We start from the raw sequence: 7,487 nt of genomic DNA, 5'->3' as shown, positions 1-7,487 counted from the left end.
AAAGTATCTAAATATGTAAAAATATTGAATTATGAGATCCACTAACCTCTTTTATAGTGTTTTTCTAGGCAAATGAAAAAAGTAATCCTGGAATATGCCTTTCCTATTTCCTTTTTATATTCTGCCAATTTAAATGACCTTTCTGACCCAGGCACAAGAACCACCTCTGAGCAGTCTGGATACAAAAGGACATAAGGTCCTTCGTGCATGTCCTTGTTAAATGTTCTCATTTTCTGGACAGCTTGTTTCAGTAGATCAGGTGCTGCTACCTCTGGGTCAGTAAATAACGGAAGTGTTTTTCCTCTTAGAGGTTTTAAATCAGTTCCATCAGTTCCATGTGGCCCCATCAATCCTACGTTTATCTAGTAAAATAAAGATATAATTAATGTATGGGTAAAATAAATACACACGCACGCACGCACGCACACACACACACAAATACATAGAACATTGCACAATTGTATAGGACGGTCATTACAACTTACCTGGACTTGCTTTCTTTCTTTAGGCCTAGATCTTCCTTTTGGCCCATAGTTAAAAGACTGTCGTTCTTTTGACTTCGAGCTTCTGTACTCCATGAACTGTTTGTATGATGGGCATGGGTTGTTCTGCTGAAATGGACAGAGTTACGTTTCAAAATAGAAAGTTCGCTCGAAAAATCATTAGCAGCTAGCATTACTACTGACTTTTATTCACATGTCCTCAGATAGCTAGGGTTTTGCTACACTTACTTTGCTTAGCACTGTGTCCAGCTGTCGAGAAGTCCCCTGTGTTTCCAATGTTTCCGTCTGGTCCGCATCCTTTAAAAACTCCAAACACCGACCACACGTAAAGCAAAACCGCGTTAAGCTGTTCATGTGTTTGCCACAAAACGGGCAAAACATCCCTCGGCCGCAGTCCATGTTCGGTCACCATAAACTTCATTCACGCCATATACTCATAGACTGTAAAAAAATATACTCCACATTGACAACACAAATTGACCGCGCTCACCAACAACACCTATCACCCGCTTTCACCTCATTACTTCCGTTCCGTGTCACTTCCGGTATGTGGTACATTCCCTTTCCGTGAAGAATCTATCATTTGTAAATTTGTTTCGGGACTGGTAAAAGTGTTTTGCGTCTTGTTAATTTGTTTTCTAAAATGTTAATTTGTTTTGTCCTTGGTAAAAGTGTTTAGCCCATGTAATTGTGTTTTATGGTAGGTAAAAATGTTTTCCAAAATGTAAATTTGTCTCGAGCTTTGTAAAAGTGTTTCATTCTTTGTAAAAGTGTTTAATTCTTTGTAATGTTGCTTTGCACTTCCCGGCCACCGTAGAATGGTTATATACTGTACAAACTAATCGTTGCAACCCGGTATCACGACAGGACGTGAAATAATCATGTTGGTCCACTTTGGAAAACGTGTAGATGTCACGGTTTAACCCCCTCAAACGTGAAACTTACACGTTTGCGTTAACACGTTCCAGTGGAGAAATAACCGGATGTTGACCTATTCTACACGCTATCGCCGTAAGCTCTGCCATAACGACCTATTTTGGTTTTCATTAAACCGAGAAAAATGGAATTTTGTTGTATTGACGATCACTGAGCAATTTTCTATTATTTAATTATTTAAAATGTAAAAAACATTTATTATTTTCAAGGTGAAAAGCATTCATTTGCCTTGATCCACGCTGAAAAAAAGTCTAAATGTCACGTTTTTAATGAAGTAATGAGTAAAACGTCTATTTTTCTTGCGTCCCCCAGCTCCTCGTTTAGGCGAAAGGTATGCTAAAACAATGTATTACATCAACGTTAAACCATGTTAACGATAACCTTTTAAATACTCAACCTAGTTTTTCCAGCTGTGGAAATTCTGGGAAAATAACCGTTAATGCCCGTTAATGATGACGTTAAAAACTCCCGCTTGCAACCACGACTTCCTCCTCTTCGGACTTCATCAAGCAGGTAAGACACGTTGACAACAATATGTACAACAATGTAATTAAATAAGAGATATTGCCATTTGCCTTATTTCATATTTTTATGGTGTTCTTTGGTCACTCAGTCAATGTCTTATTTTTCCAATAGAGTTTTAACGTTAGCAATTTAGTTTTACAATTAAGATGGCTGAGCAGGACATTGGTGCAGCAGAGGATGCTATGTTCCATGCAGACCTGCTTTTGGCTCAAATGAAAGTGAGCATCTTTAGTTATACAGCAATCTGCTCATTTTGCAAATTAATGGGATTCATACAGTGAGTAAAAATGGGAGAAAACCCACTGCTGTTGTGTTTACATGTAATGTTGACTTTCTGTCATGCAAGGAAAAGCAAGATGAGAAAAGAACATCCCCTAACCGCAAGAGTAAATTTCAGTGGATTGAGAGAGACTGTGAAGGGCGTCCACTGCTGAAAAGAAAGAGCAGAAGCAGAGAAACGCGTATGCGTTCTTCAGCTACAGGTTGGTCTTCGTCTGTATCCTACTGTATATTCTGAATGTGTGTGTGTGGAGCCAGGCTAGGTTGGTCTGTGTCTTCTCTGGTTAAATCACTTGTAAATGTAGCCTATCACTGCTTTTGATTGTTACAATCCCCACACATTCCAGGATGCCTATGCCCCCTTGCTAGTAATGTTTCCAAACAAACTTTGTCTGAACATCGCATCAATGAGTGATGCAGTAACATTACAGGAGTTATGTTTCTTTCTGCTAGAGTACCATGTCTGATTTACTTACTTGCACCAAACTGCAAAATTATTTAAGGGAGACTTTATTCCAATATCTTTCAGTCCTGAATCCTTGTGAACCAGCTGAGGGGGTACCCATGGTGACAGAACAAAACTCTTCTCAACACTTACTTGATAGATTGACTCCTTATTGTCATTATTTTAATCAAATTAACTGTGTGAAATGATTGTTTGTTACTTCACTATATTGTAGCCAAGTAGTTTAATCTTTCCAGAACCACAATGGGGTCTTTGTAGAACCACTAAGGAGCTTTTTTCATGTCCCTCTTTCAGACAGTGAGATGCAGAAACTGCAGGAGATTCTGGCAACAACTGTTGAAGCTTCAGATGGTTCTTCTTCAACATCAACATCAATGATCATCATCAGCTTGCGACAGTCTATGTTGTGGCAAATTCATAGTTCTTTTTGGTTCAGGTCTCAAAGAAGTTTCTCAGAGTTGAGGTTCAAGGTCAGAAGAATTAACTTTATTGACAAGCAACAAAGTGAGAAGCCGGCTGGCCATCCGGATATCTCAAGTTACATTGGCCAGTGTTCATGTCTTATATACTTTTTTCTTATCGCTAGGTGCCCAATGGGCACCCTCAAATCTATCTCTTCCCCTCTGTCACGCCTGGTGACCTTGACACAGTTAGACATGTCTTCTCTATTGGTCAAACCTCACATAATGGTGCTTTGTTTCATACTGTATTTTGACACTCTGCATTTCTGGGTATTTTTCCATTCTCTCATCTTTTTCAGACCTATTTTTTCATGCTTGTCATTTTTCATTGCATCATACTTAGACATGAATCAAGGGAAAATTCTCCAACAATATACATTAAAAAATCAAGGTACTGCTCTGATTATTTTGGTCAAATTGTGTGTGTGTGTGTGTGTGTGTGTGTGTGTGTGTGTGTGTGTGTGTGTGTGTGTGTGTGTGTGTGTGTGTGTGTGTGTGTGTGTGTGTGTGTGTGTGTGTGTGTGTGTGTGTGTGTGTGTGTGTGTGTGTGTGTGTGTGTGTGTGTGTGTGTGTGTGTGTGTGTGAACTTCTTCTATGTAGTATTTATAGTTCTCAATCAGGCAGTCCTTCTTTAAGCTCTTTTCAAAATTGTGTAATTTCTTTTTTAGTTCGGCTGTTGCCTACAGTGAGACCTGACCGACTGTGCACCTGTGACCCTACAAACATTTTTATTTATTTATTTATTTTTATTTGAATCTGCTGGCAGAGCAACTATTTTGGTTTGCAAAAATGGTAGGTAGGTTTTTGCCTTTATTTTTTGGTTTTGCATTTAAGGGTCACAAGATATTCATACGTTTTGCAGTTGTGTGTCACAAGATATTCATATGTTTGATTCTTTTTAGGTCGTTATGACTTGTACTTGCCCAATTTGGCGTGCAGAGTGTGTCTATCACAATGGACACCTGACAGAAGCGACCTCACAAGAAGTGGGTATTGGCCAGCATCTGTGAATGCTGACACATTGTTTTCAGTGGATGTATTCAGCACAGCTTTGTGGAATACACTTTCTGCCAGTTTCTATGTGAGAAAATGGCAAATGTGGAGCACTTCACCTGCCCAGCATGTACATCCAACATGTTTGCGGTTTCTGCAGACGGCTACAGAAAACTCTACAGATTCCAACACTCTAAAGGGTAATGCAAGGCAAGGTGCCACACTACACGGCTTTACTGTACAGCTTACACTGCACAACATTACTCTGTGACGGGGGCACTACATCATAGTAGCTCATGTTATCACAACACAGAAGCTTCTATTTCTCATCAGATAATTATTCAAGGTTCCATGATAGGTTGTACTTGTTTCTGCTTCCTCCCTGGTTTCCTCTTGTGCTGTCATTGGCCATTACTCAGCACCATTTTATAGACGTGTCATGCATCCACCACACTACAACCGCATGACACATTTTATACTGATAATTTAAAACCTGCTTAGAAACATCAGGATAACTGATACCACCGATACTAGTATGGAATATCGAGATGATACCAGGTATCAGTATCAGTATAAATTTGCCGCACTTTAAAATCCAGTACGAAGAACCATGTGGTGATAATTTTGTATTTTGCAGCTGTGCGTCTTGTTTAAGTTGTTTCACACCTTCTAAAACCTACTGAACAAATGGTGTCTGCCACTGAATATGCCTTTTTTTTCTGCTTTCATTAAGGTCAGAGGAACCATACTTTGAGGGCATCTTCATTGCCAAAGATGTGGATGTATCCTCTTTCGTTGAAGAAATCAGGAGTAAAGTGAAAAGTGTTATATATATATATTTTTTTTTTATGCAGACACTTGGTGGCACTTGTGGAGCTAGTGGTCTGCTGCCAGGGAGACTGCCAGAAGAGCAAGCAAACTTGATGAAGAGGGTCTTGAGGTAGCTGTTTGCAGGCATGGGGTGATACTAAAGGGTCTCAACATGTACAGGGGGGAGATCTTTGCGTATCCCCTGTTCCTGCAGAAGGAGCTTCAGACAGCCATAAACATTAATTTCTACTGCACTGACATCTCATGCAGTCAGTCATGCATGCCAAGGCCCATTCAACTAAGTGTGAGATATTGTCTTTATTATGCCATTTACTATTGCTATTTAATTTAATTATTGATAATGGGAATGCACAATTTATATCTTTGCAAAACTGAGATTGGTGCATCCCTAACCAATAACTTTTTCACACATTTGTTAGATTGTCTGGAGTGGTATGAATCAGGAGGGTGCTGGCGCAACTGCAGGGGAAGAGGTGGAAATGGTGAACAGTTTCCTCTCTCGTTGTGCCCTCACAACCAAGTACATGACCAAATCTGGTATGTGATCCTGCTGTATTACATTCATAAAAATGTCTTGTTCTTTTAATTATTCTTTCAGTAGTCTTTCATTCTTTATATAAAAATACAGAAGAGAAGCCACATTGCGAATCATGGGACACAAAAAGTCTATACTGAATGTTTTAGTATTACTGAATTATTATTTCTGTCACAATTGCTTTGAGACGTAACCACCACATCAACCAAAGTAACTGTGACTACCAAAACTGTCACCCTTGTGTATTTCACAATGACCTGCACCAACTGGATATCAATTATTGTGTTTTTCTGAAGGTTCATCACACTGTTGCTACCATACTTTGCTGAGTGTCCTGAGGGAAAAGCCAAAAGATATGCGGCAACATATACTGCTAAAATAATACAATACAGATGACAAAATAAAATTTTATACCTGGTGAGTCCGCCCTCATATCACCTCAATGTCACGTGAAGTAGACAAGAGACGTAGATTCAAATGCAGAGTGATTTATTCGGATGCCAAACTGGAAAGGTACAAACTCCAACCCTAGGCATAAACGAGAGGCTACAAACTGGAACACGTAACAATACAACGAATCGGCCCCAGACAGCAAACACAAGGAGATTAAATAGACTAACAAAGAAAAGAGGTAACAAGGCAGGCAGGTGGGGGAAATAAACCAATAACGAGATAACAAGATGGGCGGGGTTGACAATTAGACGAGAGCACATGGCAAAAGAAACAACAAGACACTCATGTGCTCACACAGGACCAGACTGAACATAAACACATGACAAACCGGGCGTGTCACAGCCCTGTCACAAACCCATAAGAAAATCCAGACCGAGGTGACAGAACTGTGACACTCCAATTATGACCTTATCGTCTTGGCTGAGCTGTTGCAGAAGTGTCTCCTGGTCCTTCCCCCATTTATAAAACACACCTGTGATGAATCTGTGACTACAGTCACAGAGTCTTCTGCGTTGTATGTGGATTCATGAGGCTCAGGAATCACAACAGATATGTCCTCCTCTTCATCCTCCTCAAACCGTGGTCTCTTTGCTGGTCTTGAACCCTGGGCACCACTCATGTTCTCCTTCACTGGTGTTGAAGATAGTTGCAATCCACTACTAAAGGTGTCTGTCTGTTACTGATTTATTAATGATTCTTGGTGCAAATTTGTTTTAATTTTTAAAATATATATATATAATATTATCAGTGAACTGAGTCCTGCCTGTTTTCATCTCTCCCTCCTACAACACAGATGATTTATATGATGTACTAACGCCATGTCCGTCCCACAGCAAAACAAAAAAACACAGAGACTGAGTGAACTGAGTCAGTCTCACCGTTTTTTACTCAATAAAAACAGGGTCGGTGTCTGTAACGTAGGAAAACAAACAATGTATGTATTTTGTCTTGTTTTCCAACAGATATTCTATCAAAGCTTATGGCAACCATAGACTGAACAAAACAACACTTCAACATCAACTTAGCAACACGTTAGTGTTGCATATCCATTTACAAACTATAATCTCAGATTTTGCTGGCTCCATAATCAAACAAAAATGTGTTAGAAGTTTACTTATGGGTTGTGAATTTAAGGTCGGACCCAACAATGTAGGGACTGCAGCATCTTTAATGAGAAGCTTCTTTGAAAAAACAGCATTGAACTGTGACTGTTTGACGAAGCAGTCACTTTTGAAATGTGTAGAATAGATGGTCAAAGTCGAACTAAATTGCTGTGGTATTTCCGAATAAATAAACAGTAGCCACTGGTCTCTTATATTAATGTTTTTCGGAAGCCTGTGCAATGATGTAGTTTCCTGACATTCATCGACTGAACAGCGTTTTGTTGTCTGGGGTTGGGTAAAAGGAGGGAGGGATGGTGGGCAGTGCTCGGGGTGGTGACTGAAGGCGGTGACTGAGTAGTTCTGACATCACATTTTTTACGGAAGTCACAGCGGCTCGTGTGC

The 7,487-nt window shown here is 39.8% G+C and overlaps 3 long non-coding RNA genes across 3 annotated transcripts in view; 1 reads left to right on the top strand and 2 right to left on the bottom strand.

Annotated features, from left to right (window-relative positions):
* LOC309497706 overlaps positions 1-7,487 on the bottom strand; it is a 403,367-nt gene that overhangs the window by 376,394 nt on the left and 19,486 nt on the right. The gene's annotated exons all lie outside the window — the stretch shown is intronic.
* LOC309497949 lies at positions 53-1,268 on the bottom strand. The gene is made up of 3 exons (XR_014205778.1): positions 732-1,268; positions 486-611; positions 53-362 (listed from the first exon to the last, which is right to left on the bottom strand). It is a non-coding gene; the product is annotated as an uncharacterized lncRNA (long non-coding RNA).
* LOC309497326 lies at positions 2,084-2,845 on the top strand. The gene is made up of 3 exons (XR_014205498.1): positions 2,084-2,182; positions 2,311-2,446; positions 2,773-2,845. It is a non-coding gene; the product is annotated as an uncharacterized lncRNA (long non-coding RNA).

The sequence above is a fragment of the Leuciscus leuciscus genome (assembly GCF_965113295.1).
Source record: "Leuciscus leuciscus genome assembly, chromosome: 4".
Taxonomy (NCBI): Eukaryota; Metazoa; Chordata; class Actinopteri; order Cypriniformes; family Leuciscidae; genus Leuciscus; species Leuciscus leuciscus.
Note: the sequence above shows the minus strand (reverse complement) of the source record. Positions and strands in the feature narration are given on the sequence as shown.